The sequence below is a fragment of the Maylandia zebra genome, unplaced genomic scaffold (assembly GCF_041146795.1).
Source record: "Maylandia zebra isolate NMK-2024a unplaced genomic scaffold, Mzebra_GT3a scaffold11, whole genome shotgun sequence".
In the NCBI taxonomy this organism is placed as follows: domain Eukaryota; kingdom Metazoa; phylum Chordata; class Actinopteri; order Cichliformes; family Cichlidae; genus Maylandia; species Maylandia zebra.
Window position 1 is genome coordinate 6,810,001 of NW_027490041.1, and position 20,143 is coordinate 6,830,143.

Here is a 20,143-nt window from a genome sequence, read left to right on the forward strand (position 1 = left end):
TCGTATATGTAATAATCGAACCGAAACTATGGATATATCATCTACTAAATAAATGTTTTAATCAAGAACCTCTACTAAACATAATAACTGTGTGCATAAGCATCTTAAGGCCTTCTTAAAGCTATCTGTTACATTGTTAGAGCAATGATCAACTTGAATAACCTAGTAATTCAAATAGCCTCGTCCAACCCGCTGCTCAGAATAACCTAAGACTGCTTTCACTTCTGCAAACTCTCTGCAAGCCTATTTCCTGTCAGCCTGTGACTTTTAGCCTTTTCTGACAGACACACTGTTTAAACCTCTGAATGCAATATCCATGCTGCAGATTATATTATTCTTAATGCAATGGTATGATGGATGATAATTATTTAACAATAGCAGTAAAATAATTTCCCTGCTCCACACTTTCAATCCTGACCAGTCTTTATAGTCATTACTGTGTATGTTTCCTATTGTATCTCTACTCTGTGCAGCACTTTGGCTCAAGCTGTTTTTAAATGTGCTGATAAATAAATGTAGATTTCTTTGAATAAAACAGTGGAGCCGAGCTTTGAGCTCAGTGTGTAACAGTGTGTGTGTGAGAGCCATGTAATGTCCATGTGTGCATGCTGACTGTGCTGCTCTGACCCCCCTCCTCCTTTCAGGGTGGAGCCTGCTGGAGTCCGATGGTTGAGACCAGGTCTGAGGAAGTGTAAGTGTGTTTTTAATGGGATTCATGAAAACAAAGCAGCACACATTCAACCATCTTCATCATGTCAGGAGTCATCATCAAAGTGTCAATCAATGAACAGATGATGGATCAATAACTGCAGCTGGATTGTGTTTGTTCTCTCCATCAGATTCCTGTCAACTCACAATCGACACAAACACAGTGCACACAAACCTCCAACTGTCTGACAACAACAGGAAGGTGACACATGTGGAGGAGGTTCAGTCATATCCTGATCATCCAGACAGATTTGATGTTCGTCAGCTGCTGTGTAGAAATGGTCTGACTGGTCGCTGTTACTGGGAGGTCGAGTGGAGAGGAGACGTTTATATATCAGTGAGTTACAGAAGCATCAGAAGGAAAGGAGGCAGTTATGACTGTTTGTTTGGAGGAAATGATCAGTCCTGGAGTCTGGAGTGCTATAATGATGGTCCTCGTTATGTCTGGCACAATAACAGACTAACATCCTCCTCCTCCTCCTCCTCCTCTGTCTCTAACAGAGCAGCAGTGTATGTGGACTGTCCTGCTGGCACTCTGTCCTTCTACAGAGTCTCCTCTGACACTCTGATCCACCTCCACACCTTCAACACCACATTCACTCAAACTCTTTATCCTGGGTTTAGAGTCTGCTATCCTGGTTCCTCAGTGTCCCTGTGCTGAGTGGAGTGTAAAGAGTGTCTCCTGTTACAGAAACACTCTGACTGTTGAACAGATAGTTCAGTCTGTACATGTCTGTCTCTTTCACTCACAAACACGTTTTCAGATTCATGGATTCAATCAGTTGATGTTTGAAACTCTTCTAAATGATTCCTTGTAAACTTCTTCCTCTTCAGTCACAAACAAACAGGAAGTGATGTCACATGTGTTCCTGTCCACACAGCAGAATGAGTCTATTGCTGACAGTGATGTACAAACAGAGTGAGCATTTCTGAGGCCCAAAATAAACTGAGTAGTTCACTGAATGAACAATGGACTGTGAGCTCAGTTCCTTCATCATTAGTATGGATTATATATGTATATGTATTATATTAGTATCATATATATCAGGTGCTGCTGCTTTCAGTCATTGTGCAAATGTGCTGTTTGTAAGCTTGTAAAGCTGCAGTCAGCTGAGACTGAAGAAGTCACCTGATCAGTGAGCAAACGTTTCTGAAAACGTCCAGATGAACAGAATCAACCTTTTGGGATCAGCCAGCAATGCAGCATCATTGTTGTTCAGCTTCAGAGGTTTGCAGGAATGAACTGATGACCAGAAACAGCTGCAAAGTCCAAGAAAATACCAGCTGGAGTTCAGCTGCATTTGAAGAAGTCAAAGAAAAGTAAGGATGGCAAAGGGCGACGTTTTCTTCCAAAGAGCTGCAAACATGGTCGACGCCTCATTAGAAGAATCATCTGGACATTTTTGAGGAACTCTAACCAAGAAAGCAACGTCACACAGATCCAACAGACAGTTTCCATGACTGCAAGTGTTGAGTGGAAAAATGCTACGTTGCATTATTGCATCCTCTCACCACAGGAGGCGCTGTTGGCACCACTGATTGCTGATCAGCTGTTCTCTGATGATCTGATTGATACTGTGAATAACGGGACTCACTGAACTCTGTGACACAGTGAAGATTACAGAGTTTAACTTCACCCTTTAAGACTGACCACAGAACCAAGTCCGCCAGAGCTTTTGTTATATTTTTACATGCTGTGGAGCCATTTGTGGGAGCATTTCAAGTTGCTATACATCAATACAACTGTTATAGCCCTAATTTTAATAATATGTATGCATTAAGTCCATAGTAACTACATAAACTGCAAAAACAACCTCTGCTCATCCATCTCTGTGTGTATCAGGATACATTTGGTTCATAATACACAGAAAAATCAGAGTTATTACCTGTAATAAATGTGAAAGATTCCTGCAGTGATAACCAGGCAGGACTGAAACACATCCAAGCTGTCACCACGGTAACAGCACCGCCCATCCACAGGTGAGGGGAGGAGCAAAAAGAGGGACTTTGACCATTTTATACTAAAAACACTCAACTAATGTTTCTAATATGAAACAAATAAGCCCACATTAATGTGAGCGTTTATTAAATAATAATAATGATGATTTCCTCCTGATCTCATTTCCACAGCAGAGAAAACTGTGGTGTATATTGAGGTGGAGGGTGTGGTCTGTGGCTCAGGTGTAGAGTGAGGGTGGGGTGCACCACAGCAGCATGCTGGGACTGCTGAGGGTGGAGGAGGGAGTGATGATGACATCAGAGCTGCAGCACAGAGACCAGTGAACACACAGTCTGTTCATCTTTGCATAGATACAATATACAGCACAATATTGAATGACAGACACGCTGTGGGAGCTTCCACAGATACACTGACGTCAGCATCCAGAGTCCTCCTGCTGCTCCCCCCTCAGAGCCCCGTGATCAGCACCAACACATTCAGTTAGATGACAGAGTCCAGCTGCAGCTAGAATCAGCTCCCCTCTGTGAACAACAGCACAGCGTCAGTGTTTCACACTCAGTGAAAGGAGGAAACAGCAGAAGAACACCATGTGTGCTACGTTTCCCAGGACACACTACAAACTGCACAAATACAGAGCAGCACGTGGAAGGACCTGGAGCTGCATTTACAGAGCTGCAGACAGCGTGATGTCCTGTATGGACAGGTGGAAGGAACCAAGTCCTCAGCTGGAACACTCGTGTTTGTCCACAGACAGGAAACACAGCAGGAAACTTCCTCACAGAAGTGCAGCTCATGGATAACACACTTCCTGTCAGTCAGAATGAGGCTGCAGCCAAACACAGAAAGGTGTTTTTGTCCAGATGAGCCCAGAGAAGAAACACGAGTGTTCACAGACATCAGAAGCTCAGAGAGGTGAAACATGAGGTTGGAGTCCTCGTCAGCATCCAGAAGAGCTGCTGTGAAACCCTGAGTACTCATGACAGACTCTGATGGCACAAACACATCATGATTCAAACAGAAAGACAAACATGGAGCTCCTGATCCTCCTGCATGAGAACAAGCTGACATGAGCGCTGTGTCTGAGAGTGTCTCCCTGTCACAGTGACAATAACACAGCTGCTGCTCACAGTCATTAAACTGACCTGAGGTCAGCTGTGCTCCTTACATATGAACCATGTGACCTCACATCAGTGCTGTGGATGACTGTAGTCATAGAAGAGTAGAGCTGTAGCAGGTGGTGTGAGGAGGAGGTGGTGTATTCTAGTTAACGCAGTACTGAAACACTCCAGCAGAGGGCGCTGTTAAGTCCTTATTGTAACACAGTTACTGTGTGCAGTTAGACTTCATACATAATCTGCACTTATTTCCATCAGACATGCTGTCAGTAAATGATTGGTTTCTATTGATTCTACTTCCTGTTGACTCGTCTGATGACAGTGAAACAATCACAGCTGATTGTGTGATGATGTAAACTGTCACTGTTACATTCAGTGTGTGTGACATAATGTTAGTGCAGGCTGATAACAGCCTGGTTCTGTTAGAAACACATGAACGTGTCCATAGATCAGTGTGTGTTTAACATGAGAGCTTCAGCCCTGCTGATGTGTTAAATAAAGACATGCAGGAAAACTGATGAGACTCTGAAATAACTCTTTATATTTATAATGTAACTCTGCATCAAAAGAACAACAAAGGATCCCAGACAGGTTTCTGTGAACAAAGACCATTCTGATGTTTCTGTGTTTCTAACACTTTGACATTATTAGTAAGCAGACTGCAGTGAGCAGCATTTATAAAGAGCTTCTATATAAAGATATGACAGCTGTTTGACAAGTTTATCACTCTGTGTTTGGACCTGATCAGTCCAGCTGTTTACTTGAAACATGTTCATTTACCTGTTCTGTTATATTCATGTTCTTGTCTCTGTTGAAAACACATTTTAATGTCCCTCAGATTTTTCTCCCAGATGAATAAATATAAAAATGACACAAACTGACTGCAGCTACTTTTTGTCCTTTCTGTCAAAAACCTTCATGTGACTCATGAGAGACACGTTTCAGCTGTTTGTGACAGATCAGAGGCCAACAAGTCATTTATAACACTTTCCATCATTGTTTAAAGTTCTCAGTGTTTCTGTGTTGCTGCGTATAGGATCTCCCAGCATCTTCCCAGACTGCTTGATGATCATTGGCTCATTGTTGAATCCAGGGGCCCAGTCTGACCTCTGACCTTTGCTGCAGGTCTTCTGTGTTATCTCCACTTTCATGTCTGATCTTCTACTTGTAGTCCTGTGTCTATATATACAGTGGCTTTCAAAAGTATTCGGCCCCCTTGAACTTTCCCACATTTTGTCACATTACAGCCACAAACATGAATCAATGTTATTGGACTTCCAGGTGAAAGACCAACACAAAGTGGTGCACACGTGAGAAGTGGAACCAAAATCATACATGATTCCAAACATTTTTTACAAATAAATAACTGCAAAGTGGGGTGTGCGTAATTATTCAGCCCCCTGAGTCAACACTTTGTAGAACCACCTTTTGCTGCAGTTCCAGCTGCCAGTCTTTTAGGGTCTGTCTCTGCCAGCTTTGCACATCTACAGACTGAAATCTTTGCCCATTCTTCTTTGCAAAACAGCTCCAGCTCAGTCAGATTAGATGGACAGCGTTTGTGAACAGCAGAAATTGAAATTGAAATTGCAGTGAAGTCAGCTAGAAACTTACAGTGACGTGGACATCATGCAAAGACTGCCAGACTCTGTAATACTGCAAATGATCAGTGACTCAGGTTAACACTAAACTTTAAACGGCACCTCTGTGTCTCTGTGTGCTGAACATTTAGGATTGAGTCAGGCTGCATCAGCTGAAGCTGTTATTTGTATATATCAGTATTTTTTTATTCAGGTGTGGGGAAAATACGTAAGACTGCAGTGAAGCGATGCACCAGATTAATCCCTGGCCAAAGGTATCGTACTCAAATCAGACTACTGATCCAGCCACATCAGCCTTTTGTGAGGTCTGTTTAAAGTAGACTAAAAGTGAACTGCAGGTTCCTGAGAGGTGGACTGTGAGCACAGAAACACATGTTCATACATACAGCTGCAGCAAACTTACATTAATTTTAAATAGATTTGTTACTCTGATGTCTGTCTCTGTGTTAGTCCTCTGACAGACTGGTGACCTGTCCAGGTGTGCTCTACCTACTACTGGGACAGGTTCCAGCCTCTGTAATAGAAATGTTCTGTTATTCTCATTTAAAGTGTTTAAGTGCTTATGCATATGCTTAGTTGTGACACTGTTACTGTTCAGTGAAAGTTGCTAAAACTAGATGAACTTACTTCAGCAGTTTGAGAAAACAACTCCCTTTACAGGTGCTGATAAGGCCAAGGGCACAAAACAGCACAACCATTGATGCGTTAGGTTTCATAGCGAGACACGTGAAGTGTGGTAGGATCAGTTTGTAACTTCCTCCCTCTTCCTTGGAAGGCGTAAAGGAGGAGGAGCACGACCTCTGTGGCAGCGCTGACATGACTGAACTGTGATGTTTGATGTGTGTTGGCGCAGTAATAAATAGCTTGATCACAGCTCTTTCTGTGTTGCAGACTTTATTTAAAAAATTCCACGAAACCCCCCCCCCACCCTCCCACTGTGAACCTGAATTGAATATTCAGAAGACATTTGTTTAAATAGTTCTACAAATCTGAGCTGTTGGTGTGTCCTTGGATTGTGTGGTAATAATATTAGAGCCTGCAATCTTTCTTACTGGATCTCTACTATGAGTCATGTTACCTGAGATTAGTTCTATGTTTACCTGTCAGCCTGGACGAATGTGCTGTGTGAAGAATGTAAATGACATCAGATCTGAACTGCTTACATCTAAGGAGCCTGTTCATATTTAATTGTAATATGAACCAATGATTTTCTGATTGATTGCTGATATATACAGTGGGGCAAAAAAGTATTTAGTCAGCCACCGATTGTCATCATTTTAGGTGGGGGAACTTGCACAGAGGTCAGTAATTTGCACCAGAGGTACACGTCAACTGTGAGAGACAGAATGTGAAAAAAAAAAAATCCATGAATCCACATGGTAGGATTTGTAAAGAATTTATTTGTAAATCAGGGTGGAAAATAAGTATTTGGTCAATAACAAAAATACAACTCAATACTTTGTAACATAACCTTTGTTGGCAATAACAGAGGTCAAACGTTTACTATAGGTCTTTACCAGGTTTGCACACACAGTAGCTGGTATTTTGGCCCATTCCTCCATGCAGATCTTCTCGAGAGCAGTGATGTTTTGGGGCTGTCGCCGAGCAACACGGACTTTCAACTCCCGCCACAGATTTTCTATGGGGTTGAGGTCTGGAGACTGGCTAGGCCACTCCAGGACTTTCAAATGCTTCTTACGGAGCCACTCCTTTGTTGCCCGGGCGGTGTGTTTTGGATCATTGTCATGTTGGAAGACCCAGCCTCGTTTCATCTTCAAAGTTCTCACTGATGGAAGGAGGTTTTGGCTCAAAATCTCACGATACATGGCCCCATTCATTCTGTCCTTAACACGGATCAGTCGTCCTGTCCCCTTGGCAGAAAAACAGCCCCATAGCATGATGTTTCCACCCCCATGCTTCACAGTAGGTATGGTGTTCTTGGGATGCAACTCAGTATTCTTCGTCCTCCAAACACGACGAGTTGAGTTTATACCAAAAAGTTCTACTTTGGTTTCATCTGACCACATGACATTCTCCCAATCCTCTGCTGTATCATCCATGTGCTCTCTGGCAAACTTCAGACGGGCCTGGACATGCACTGGCTTCAGCAGCAGAACACGTCTGGCACTGCGGGATTTGATTCCCTGCCGTTGTAGTGTGTTACTGATGGTGACCTTTGTTACTTTGGTCCCAGCTCTCTGCAGGTCATTCACCAGGTCCCCCCGTGTGGTTCTGGGATCTTTGCTCACCGTTCTCATGATCATTTTGACCCCACGGGATGAGATCTTGCGTGGAGCCCCAGATCGAGGGAGATTATCAGTGGTCTTGTATGTCTTCCATTTTCTGATGATTGCTCCCACAGTTGATTTTTTCACACCAAGCTGCTTGCCTATTGTAGATTCACTCTTCCCAGTCTGGTGCAGGTCTACAATACTTTTCCTGGTGTCCTTCGAGAGCTCTTTGGTCTTGGCCATGGCGGAGTTTGGAGTCTGACTGTTTGAGGTAGTGATGGCCCGCTTGAAGCTGACGCTCCGGAGCGTGTGTCGAAAAAAACAACACACTGGTTCAGAAGCACTGTGTCGAGGCTTGCTTCGTTTGGCAAAAGTCACGTGACCAGTGACGTCCAAAGCTTCATTACGCACGTAACTGCTTCGGTACCTGATTCAAACAGATATAAGGAAGTGAATCATCCACGGGATTCGTGGAGTGTGTTGATGGTGACAGAGAGCGAAGAGGTGATCATTCCACTGACAGATATGGAGCCAGCGAGGAAGAGAGGACGTTCTGGCGTGTGGGAATATTTTGAGTTGATTTTGCTCAATTTATTTTATCTGCCGAAGTGAAAAACTTGAAATGTCCAAAATCATGTTTTCATAATGTAAATATCATTACAGCATATGACTTCAGGAACACTTCCATGTGAATTAAAGCTAATGAAGACTACAAAAATGTATTTGACACTATACGTACATTACATTGCTACACAGTTTAGAAAATCATTTTGTTTATTGTTGTTAGGTGATAGTCTGCAGGACCCAGGAATACCTGCATATCTACCAGCTTGCAGTGTGGTTCCTGCACTCCACAGCCTCTTCTGTTCCATGCAAGTGGATTTTCTCCAGGGCAGGAGAAACTATTTCTAAGAAAAGAAACAGACTCAGCCAGCGCACAGTAACACTAATCCTCTTTTTAAATGTAAATAACAAAAGGGCTACCTGACATAGATCATGTTTTTACTTTGCAAGTTCTTGATTAGGGGTGGGTTTTGATTATCGCCTTTCTGATTACAATCCATGCTAAATTGAATAAAGTGATATTGATTCATTAAAATCCTGTGTCGATTTGTAAATTAACGTTATTATGCCTGAAACGCCAGCATCTCAGGTTAAACCTCACAACATGTCGTCAAACACCATGCAGCTAAAACAGTAACTGGGAGCAGGTTTACGGATTCTGCATACAAACGTGAACACAGAGCGCGGACCCGACGCGTCAGAGTCAGATTTTGGTGCGTCGTCGGGTCCGCGCTGTGTTTGCCTCTTTTTTTTCCGCTGGCTTCTGCAGCTGCAGGTTTCATAACTCTCTGTTTACATCTCTAATTAAGTCTCACATGTGTCAGCTTTCTTTTAATAGATACGAAATTATGGATATATACTGTTAAATGATCAGAATTGTAATATTTCTGACTGAGGCAAAACTTTCCAGATTCCAATCAAATCGGATCCTGTATCGAATCAAAATGATTCTACAAATCAGTGACGATGCAGCCGTACTCAGCTCCCTAAGCATTTTCCCTTTCCAGTTCACAATCAATCCCACCCCTAGGTCAAAAATATGTATAGGACAATCGGCCTCATCTAATATTTTGTATGAACCTGTCCAGCTGTCCAGTGATTAAACGACAAGTAGATGGAGGCAGGACTCCACAGCAGGGGCATACTCCATAATGTGCTGTGCAGTCTCATATGTATATTATATATATTGCTCACTTATTGTATTTACCAACATCAAGGAGTTATGAGCAAAGAAAGGCCACACCATAGTGCATGTTTAAATAGGGAAAGTTTATTGATCAAAATGTATTACGCAGATACGCATTACATTTTTTTCAGCCCCCCAATCGAGAAAACAAAACCAATTACATGTTCAAAGCAACAGAACGGTGGCCCAATATCAGAGAGAACTCCACTCTTGAGTGAGCAGCGATGATTGAGCAGTCCGTTTTATTTTGCAGATTCAAGCTGCTCTTCAAAGTTTTCACCACCAGATGTCACCGGAGAGGACTGTGTTGAAAAGCTTCGAGTAATGAACCGTTTTTCAATACAAGCTTCAGTGCTTCGGAAAGCTTCATTTGGCCATCACTAGTTTGAGGCTGTGGACAGGTGTCTTTTATACAGATGATGAGTTCAAACAGGTGCCATTCATACAGGTAACGAGTGGGGGACAGAAAAGCTTCTTAGAGAAGACGTTACAGGTCTGTGAGAGCCAGAGATTTTCCATGTTTGAGGTGACCAAATACTTATTTTCCACCCTGATTTACGGATAAATTCTTTACAAATCCTACCATGTGGATTCATGGATTTTTTTTCCACATTCTGTCTCTCACAGTTGAAGTGTACCTCTGGTGCAAATTACTGACCTCTGTCATCATTTTAAGTGGGGGAACTTGCACAATCGGTGGCTGACTAAATACTTTTTTGCCCCACTGTATGTATGTATATATATATATATATATATATATATATATATATATATAATTTTTTTTTTTTTTTTTTTTTTTTTTTACATACAGTTTTTTGTTGCCTTATGGTTCCAAGCGCTGTCACCAATCTTTGCATTTTGTTATTATCTCATGACACTTGTTTAATCAGCTACCATCTCTCCTGTGGACTTTTTAATGTCTACAGTCTCAGACCAACACAGCCCTGCCCTTCCCATATTAGATTCTTGATGAATGTGTGTTGTTGTTATTCAGCCTGGTTCAATGTGCCCCTTTTTAACTTTGAGCACCCGCCCCTTTAAACCTCTCTGCACAGCCCTGCACTGAACTCACTATCTTCTCCCTCTAACAGCCTCCACATGTTCTCACTGTAATTTCCCCTCATGAATGAATTTATGCTGCACTAATGTGAATGTTTGCAGGGAAATCAAACGCATTTCACACGCAGTACTCGAGCTGACTTACCTTTGTTTGAATGACGACTTGTACGCGCTGACTCCACAGATAAGGTACAAAAATATATCAGGCTACGTCTTCAGGGTTTCTACTCCACGGCCGTATTTCATACGGGTCCACATTTCCAATGCACGCTATTTTCTGCAAGTACCGCCGCTTCGCCTCTGGACGCAATCGGTCTCTATACAGTCCATTCTCTTTTGAGCTGCTTTTAAGCATCTTGTAATCGTCGTTCCAACACAGTGTGTTTGTTTTGATTCGTAGACCTCGAAAATGGTGCCGCGCTCCCACAATGCATTGCGGCGTGACGTCAACTCCAAAGCCCTATAGAACATGTTCTTTTTCATTGTCAAAATTATCAGGAATAAAGAAGAAAACTGATTCAAAACCTGTGGAACCTGCCAAAAAACAAGTTTTACTGCAAAGGATTTCTAGATGTGAAGGTTTTGTGGCTTTTTTCAGTTTCTAAAACAAACTCATTTGTACAGAAGGATATGAGGATGTATATGTCCGGTGGTGGGTTTTTTTCTTCTTGATTTAATGTATTCATTTATCTCTTCACTTAATCTTTCTTTATGTTTTTTTTTTTTGATTTGGCATGAGCGATTTCCGGTCCTCACTCCAAGCCAGTTGGTGGCGGTAATGCACCACATGTTCTATCACAGCTGCGTCCGAGAGGACAGGAAACGTCTGTATGCGTCTGCAAACCAGGTAACTACACTCAGCTGAGCCTCTCTGCTAGTCGTTATTAGTTGGAGGGTTTTGCGTCACTTTCTCTCGGCTTGATAAAGGGCTGTATAGAAATCTCTGGTACGTAACACGTAACGTCATTTTTAGGGAGCGTCGCAGAGAAGTGAGGCTGTTTCTTTGTTTTTGTTGAGTTTTGATTGAAGACATGTTTCCAGTCCGTTTTTTACTTGTTTGTTTTTTCATTAATAACTTTACATTATCACAGAGAACAAGAAGGCGCTTTGTTTGTCACATTCACCTTATGTCTGTGAAGGTTCTCAGTCATCCAGGTCATCGTAGTCAAAGGAGCTTGCAAAGAAAAGCGTCTGGACTTCTTTAAGTTACTTGAAGACGTTTCACCTCTCATCCGAGAAGCTTCTTCAATTCTAAGGTCAAATGGTGGAGAGTCCCAGATATAAACCTAGTGGGAGTATCCCCCCACAGAGGGACAAAAGGACCCCCTGATGATCCTCTAATCACCTGAGCCAAGGTGGGAAACTGGGTGTGGGCCCCAATCAGCCAGTTTCGGGTGAGTTCATTGTGAAACCTGGCCCCACCTTATCATGCGAATTCCTGAGGTCAGATGGCCCAGGATGTGAGTGGGCGTTAAGGCGTCTGGGAAGGGATCTCAAAACTGGATTATAGATGGCAGAGAGTTGGTGTCGTAAACCCCGCCTCTGTTCAAAGATGGTCGCTCACAGTGGACATAGATGCTTCTTTCACTCCTCTTTCAAACCATCTGTCCTCTCTGTCCAAAATGTGAACATTGGCATCCTCGAAAGAGTGTCCTTTATCCTTAAGATGCAGATGGACTGCTGAGTCTTGTCCTGTGGAGGTGGCTCTTCTATGTTGTGCCATGCGCTTGTGAAGTGGCAGCCACTTGGCAGCCACAGTGATAAATGGCTGAGATGGCTGCAGCTGTACGTGTGAGGTACCTACATATTTCAAGATGAATTTGCAGAGATGTCATGTTTGGTGCTTACAGACATCACACTGCATTTTGTGATTTCGTAGCTATTGTTGTGATATTTCGGAGCGTCCCATGATCACCGTGACAGTCATTCATTTTAACATAACCTTTCTATTCCTTTCAGGGATCCTCTTTTTTTTTTTGGTGAGGAAGATCAGCAGCTGTGTCGACAGGCAACAGGTAACGGCATGCTTTTCTGTTAGTACTGTAGACCTTGGTCTGGTGCTCTTTTTTTAGTTTAACACAGTATTTTCATTTGCCGAAGTGTAAAAAGCTTGTTCCAGGAGAAACAAACTTTAGTGAGTTCTGCAAAATGATTCCCACCATTGCACACTCTGTCAGCCTCCAGTGTGCCCTTTTTTTGTCCTTTAACTGAAGAAAGTCGGTAGTCAGAACATATGAGATAAGTGAGATCCTCATTTTGCCTGCTTATTTCAAGATACAACATTTTCACAAACTGCTGTAGGATAACCTTGCTATTTGTCTTTTCCAACACTTCTACATTCATCCATATTTCCTTGTCTGCTTCTTTCCAGGTGAAAAGTACCTGAAATGGGTGAAAGATTTTGTTTCCAAAAACAAAAGCATGTGCGTTCACCTGAAGAAGCCAAGTGGTGCTGACCTGTGGATAGAAGAGCTTGAGAACACCAAATACAACGGGGATGATGATGAAGTTAACGCCTGGGGAAAATTCTACCTTCCCGAGATTGTAAAAATGCAGGTTATTGGTGTGGTAAAGGGCACCTCATGTCCATGTGACGAGCTTGTGCTGATGACGCGTGAGGACAAAAAGCTGTACGGCTATGACGGAGAGGAGCTGCATCTGGTGGCTTCCAGTTTCCTGGAACTATGTGACAAAACGATAGAGTATCCAGCATCCAAGCGCTACTACAATGGAGAGGCCTTCAAAGATATGGTGAGAAGTTAGACTGCTAAGAATAAGACTGGGGATGCCTAGTGTTAGAGATCAATCACCTGAGCTTTTCTTTGTATTGTTGTGTGTTCTGTTTAGACTGAGGAGGACTGGAAAAAAGTTAAGATGAGTGATGTGGGGAGGAAACTGCAGGAAGAACATAAAAAGCTGGTAAATGAAACCCAGTCAGCGTTCGTCAGCCTAATATCATAGGTGGGTATTGGAGCTGAGTATCATCACTGATTTCTAGAACCTGTTCAATTCCAATTCACAAGGTCCCAATTAGATTCCATTTAATTCTTACTCAGAGAGTCAGAAACATTATAATTCTGATCATTTATCAGTACTGACACTTGTGAAACTTCATCAGAGGTGTGAGCATCACAGCAGATGCTTTTGTGTCAAAGTAACTGAGGATAAAACACAAAACCATGAAGCAGATTTTCCTGGCCTAGCTTTTTACAGTAGATAACCTTAAAAATATTATTCTGCAGTAGAACAAAAGCAGACGAGAACCACGACTCAACAAATGTACATTGGCTGATGCTGCTGAAGTGATTCAGAGGTTTTAATAAGAGGTTTTAATAGAGACACAGCTAAGCATTTTGCAGTTTCACTTAATTTGAAAAAAATAAATAAAATTTGGTATTGAACAGCAGAAATGAGGCTGTCTTGTCGGAAGTCATTAAAAAAAAAATGGCTGTAAACAACGGTAGACTGCTTCATAACAAGCAAGCGAATAATGCCAAAAACAGAGATTTGAGATGGGAAACGGTGTTCTTAAAGTACACTGAGAGAGGCAGAGAGCTGTGCTGTGTTGTTTTTCTGTGTGTGTTTTAATGGTGGTGGAAGCAAACCAGCAAAAGTAAGAGGGAATTCATGACAATGTTTATGTCAAGCGAAATGTGTCTTCTTTTGCTGCTGGTTTGGTTAGAGAGAGACAAAACGTGCAGCTTCAGGATCTGAGCAGCTTTCAGCACCAACGGCATCACAGCTCAGACTTGGATTCAGGATTAAGCCCTTTATGTTTGACTGTAGTGATTGTAGCTCTGTCCTTGTTATTAATCGCTTTAGTCAAACACAGCTATTGTTTGCTGGGATGTGTATATACTTGACAGTTTGTATCTGAGTTATCAAAGACACTGTGGATAATCATCAAGAGATTGTTGTCCTCTTAATAATGACCTATTTGATTGTTTGTTTTTTCTTCTTCTTACAGATTCTGGTATTTGGCCAAAAGAGAGCTTCACAATTCTTGGCTTCACCTGTGGTAGAAAAATGACTAAAGTTATGCAACACTCTCTAAAATTAAAGCTATGCAACGCTTTAACATGAATGGCGAAGGAGTGCATCTCTTTCACTGTCTCTTCCTGTCCTCTTCTCAGTCTTTGTTGTGGCACCTCTGCTATGTGTTATAGAAAGCACTTGGAATCATGTTCAATACAAAAACACCAAACTCGTGGGATTGCCCTAGCAAGCAGTTGGTAAAAACTAATTAAAACTGATATATATCAGCTTCACTTTCTAGCTGCAAAAGCATGTTTCTGCAAAAGCATGCAGTTTCCTGTCAGCACTTTTTGGCACAGAGTGTACTCAGAGTTAGGCCTTTCTTATATAAAGCAATATAATCAGCATATAAACATTTAAGATGATAAATTTAAAGCTCAACAGTAACTGCTATAAATATTATAACTACACATGTAGTGCTTTTGCTTAAGTAAATTATAGTTGGGATCATAATAAGAAAACATGTGTTTTTATTTTCTGTGTACCCTGGGTACAGACCAGTATAAAAATGGGATTCTTCCCAATAAATGCTGTCTGATAATGCTTCACATTGCATTAAACACTAGATATGTAAGCAAACAAAAACCCATAGAAGCCAGTTTTAATTATTAAATGTGACAATTACATGGAGATGGAAAGTAAACATGCTTATACACGTCTCTGTGATTACAGAAAATCCACACAGATGCTGTCAGAGCAGAGAATCTTTGATTTATCAGAATGATGAATGCAAATGATTTCATGAAATCTCACTCTTGTTCTGGGTTGTAAAATTCACCTGTCCAGTTAAACCGAATCCTTTGCAATACGGTTCTAAGAACCCTACCAACCTCATCCTCAGCTCTCTGCCTGTTATCCTTTTCAGCTGAGTATTCATCCACATGTGTTTCAACTTCTCTCTCATTTTCAAGCAAATTGCTCAGGCTCTCAGCTTCAGCACAGTTACCATATGGCCACTCTCTGAGGTCTTCTGTGTTCAAGCCAAACAAATTCTTACATGATCTGCAAGGCTTCATTCTGGCACCATCACGGAGACAAAAAGCCTCACACCTGATATTTCCAGGTACTTCAATTGTTCCATCAAAGTAATCTTTCTGGACTGTGTTTGGATAATAGGTCATCACTATACTTTCCTAAAAACTGGAAGTTTGTCAGATTGACTGAAAATGTGAGAAGAGTTATCTTACCATGTCGAGCACACAGGAGAAGGGACTTCGTCTGGGAAGCTGAGTCGAATACAACTTTAAAGGCCTGGGATATCTTCTCATTAAAGAACCCAAAACAAAAGGATTAGGGAAGATTTCTTCTGGAGAAAAGGGGATGTTGTTGATTTTGCCCAGAAACAACATGCTGTGAAGGATCTGTTGAGTGAAAACATATTTGCTTATTGTTAGTAGTGATAAACAGGACTGTCTTAAAAGTGTCAAAGGTAACACACCTCATCCACCAAGTGTTGACTTCCCGGAGTCATGTAAGAGCCCCGAACCATCCTCTTGGTAATCTTGTAGGCATTAGTTTTGAACCTCCTTTGAGAAATTGTTGTCTTCTAAAATGATAATGATCGAGCAGTTAGGGATTTAAAAACACAGGAGATCTGATAACTTTGGCTACAGCAGAGTCTGCAGACATACCTATTTTGCTCTTGGTCGGCCTATTTTAAACATGAGAGAAAACATAGTTAGTGAAATGTTGATAACATACAATGACTATCATTGGTGGCTGAAAAGATGCCAGGTAACAAGTGAAAAGCTGCTACTTACCATCGCCACAGTCTAAGAATGAAACAGGAAACACTGAGCGAGTTGCCTCCATCTTAAAGCTGTTGATCATGTGATTTAAAGGAAAGCCACACCCAGCTCTTTCCTGGAATTTTACTCGACTGTAGAAAACTGCTCCATTTGCCCCGCCCACCCATGATCTTTAATATCTACCAAAAACAACCTTTTGGTTGTCAGTAACCAGCCGATCGTTTGCGCGATTAAAAAGTGGCTTTGTGCGGCGGCGTTCCCACCGCGAGCAGAACTCCGGCTCAAAAACCGCTGTTTTTGAACACTTTTATTTACTTAAGCATTTTAATGGGCTTACTTTGAAACAAAGTGCGATTGAATGATTATTGTTATGTGTTGCCTTGAATTCGGCTATGCTGTCTGTTAGACAGCTGTTTTCCTTTATTGTTGTTTTTGTATTGTTTGTAGCGAACGCTACTGGAATGTATAGATTAAGCTACGTAGCCAAGATAATTAATAATTTAACTGTTGTACATTGGTTGATGATGATTTGCATTGTTACATAGGCTTGCAGAAAAATATATTTGTTTACCGGTAAACTGAATCGAACTTGATGTGCTAATGGACGTTTTTCTGACCTACAGGTCAGGTTTTGTTCCCTCCCTTTGAATTAATCTTCTTCATATTGAAGTGGCGAGCCGGTAGGACCATTCTTTGTTTCCCCTCTTTCCCCCACTTAGCCGTCTTTGGATTACGGACATATTTCCCCATTTGTATGAAGCTGGACTCTAAGGAGGAATACCTTAAAAGTGAACTTTAAAAAGAAGAGGACCAAAAAGGACTTTTGCACAGAAAGATCACAGCATTGATTTATTATTTAATTGTGGGCATTTATGTTGTGTGTTGTGTTAATTATTTTGTTCCATTTCCCCTTTCCTCCATTTATTCAATATATTTTTGGTACAAGATATTGCAGTCTTTGGTCTCATCATTCACACCATCTAGGCTCCATAAAGAACTATTTCTTCTGCGCGTCAGTCAGTAAACTCATCCATTGAAATAAACTAGTCCTTAAATAACTTTGAGTTACACAGTGGCAAATGTAATAGAGAAAGACACAGGGCCACCTGAAATCTGTCGTCCTATCTGATTCAAAACCAACATGTAGGAGAATCTGGAATCTTTGATTTTGAGTTAAAAATAAAATATGGGTAAAATGCAGAAATGTTTTTACTAACATGTACTAACAGAGACTTGGAGGAGAGAGACCTAATGTTTAATAATCCACATTTCACTGTTTTACTCTTTGGTTCAGATGTGGATACTGTATTGTTCTTTCTTTGTGACTGTTTATGTTTAAGTTGTTTGTTGCTGGTTTTTAGTTTGTTTTTTGTCTGTTTGGAAGCTGACACAGTCTCTATGGAGACGGGTTTTTGGGGGGGGTAGCAGGAGGAGAGAAGCTGCAGAGAGGCGTGTAAGACTGCAACTCTGCTTCCTGGTCCCAACTCTGGATAGTCATATTTTGGGGGGTTTAATAAACTACTACTGCATGATGTAAAGCTGAAGTATTACACAGCTTTATGAACCTCCTGTTATCCTGGTAGACGAGTACAGCAACAAATCTTTTACTTGAACATCTTCTGGCTCCAATAAGCTTTGAAATGTGGCCATGAAGTCAGAGACACACTGACTGAAACCCACAGCTGTGACTGTGGATCACATCCACACACAGTGTAGCTGCTGTCTCTGTGTGAGGTCTGTGTATATATGTATATATTTATGCTTATATTCATATTCTCTTATTCCCCTTTATTTGATATCCTAATTCTGTGCTGTGTAAAAGTTTGTCGGTGTTCTGCTGCTACAAACTGGATTTCCTGGAGGATAAACATGAGGGATTCATAAAGTTCTATCTCTCTGTTAAAATCCCCCAAAATAAATGAAATGTGACTTTCAGGCAGACGTGTTTTTAAAAGAGTCTCTTTAATGGAAAAATGTGTTTTTAAAACCAGCCAATAGGAGCGTCTGTGGATATCAGCTGAGGCTGAACGCAGGAACACCATCACATATAAATACACAGAATTAAATCACTAGATAAAAGACGTCATTAAATAAGGATCAAATCAACATGTCAGAGGTCAAAGGTCAGTCAGAAGAGGTGTGGTTAAACACTGGCAGTGCAGTGACCTAATGCAGTTTGGTTACCGCCACGGGAAAAGCCCCGCCCCCTCTGAGCCTCCGCTGTGTCCTCAGCACATCCAGGAGCAGCAGGTCAGAGGGGGCGGGGCCATGTCAGGACTTATTTTAAGTAAAATTTAAAGTGGAGCGACGGCAGGAGTCACACAGCAGTAACCAGCTCTGTCTGCCAGGGTCAAAGGTCAAACAAGTCCTGCAGCTGACCCACACACAGACTTACACTGATCCACAGAGAGTGATGAATCCACACATCACTCGGCTGGAGGAAGCTGGGTTTTGTTAGATTATAATATTATTTTATGCCATGTTATACCCCTAATTAAAGATTGTGAATTATTATGTAGTTTTAGTTTGCATTATTCTCCTGAATTAGAAGAAGCTGATAACTATTGCATTAGTTAAACTGATGTGCATTATATTAAACTGTTGACTTATTGTGAATGAATGATATTGTTTATGATGCATTATACTGCTGAGTTATAAGAAATACTGTTTGCAGAAAGTCATCGCCTTATTTGTCTGATTAGAAGAGAACATGCTGGAGTTTTCTGCCCCATCTCAGCAGGAGCAGATAAACAGGGAGCCAAGGTCGTAGCTTAGGCGCTGTGTGAGAGAAAGCATGTGAATGTTTAGGCTTTTATGATAAGGTGGAGGCACCAGAGGCTATAAGAGTTTGAGCAATGCTCCACCATTTTGAGATCAGAGGCTGTCTGCATCAGTGTCCATCTCCCACGTGTGTGATCATTAAAATCATCGTTTGACTCAACCCGACCGGACCAGTGTTGTTATTGTGGTTTTTCTCTTGTCTCCATCCCCAATATTTTGAACTCGTAACATTTTCCACACCGTCCAATCAGAAACCAGTGTTGACGCTGAGACCCGTCTCTGTAACAGGAAGTCCATGAACAGGCAGACCCTCTGCAGCAGGCTGACCTGTGACCTCTGAGACAGAGGGAGGAGTTTGTGTCAGCAGGGGGCGCTGCAGCATCGCCTGAGAGCTTTAAGAACAACAGCAATAAACAGGAAGTGAAAGTCACACTTCTGTTGGTGTTCGTTATCAGCAGACCTTCACCCTCTGCAGGAAGCTGAGATAAGAAGCAGCCAATCACAGAGCAGAGAGCATGTGACTTCCTGTTCCTGCTGTTACTGTGACAACAGCTCCTGGGACAGAGAGCAGCTTTCTAAAGAGGAAAGATGCTGCTGTCACCCCCGGGTGTCATGTGACCCGCCTGATGTACCGATTTAAGACTGTAAGAACAATAATAACAACATGTTTTAGTCAGGTGATCCATGCAGAGCAGATCCATGTGACCAAACACAGCTGGATCACATGTTTCCTCTCCTGGAAACAGAAAGCCTTCATGTATAAAGGCTCATGTACCCACTGAGCCCTGCTCTCAGATCTGTGAGGCTTTAACAAACAACAGTTTAAAGTCATGTTTAGCATCTTCTGTCAGTGTGGAAGGTCACACACTTTCCTGAGTGTTGAACCCTGAACTACTAGCTGTTCATGTCAGCCTGGACATAAATACAGACCTGCCTGCTGTCATAGACCCCAGCACTCACATGTTACTTATAAGTGACTCATATGTATATATATGCATGTATATATTGTGTATGTTGTGCTATTTCTTACTTAGTGTGTTGTGTCTTTGTTCCTGTTTGTGCTGCAGCACTGTAACCTAAATAATTTCCCCTGGGGATCAAAAAAGTATTCTGATTGTGATTAAATGAAAGCAGTCAGAGCAGAGGACGGTGATGTAA

General features: G+C 41.7%; 1 protein-coding gene and 1 long non-coding RNA gene across 2 annotated transcripts in view; one reads left to right on the forward strand and one right to left on the reverse strand.

Moving 5' to 3' along the window:
• Positions 1-20,143, forward strand: part of LOC143416015 (protein NLRC3-like) — a 77,868-nt gene that overhangs the window by 20,678 nt on the left and 37,047 nt on the right. The window lies entirely within an intron of this gene.
• On the reverse strand, positions 15,682-16,999 carry LOC143415986 (uncharacterized). Its single transcript, XR_013096412.1, has 3 exons — positions 16,088-16,999; positions 15,895-16,002; positions 15,682-15,817 (listed from the first exon to the last, which is right to left on the reverse strand). It is a non-coding gene; the product is annotated as an uncharacterized LOC143415986 (long non-coding RNA).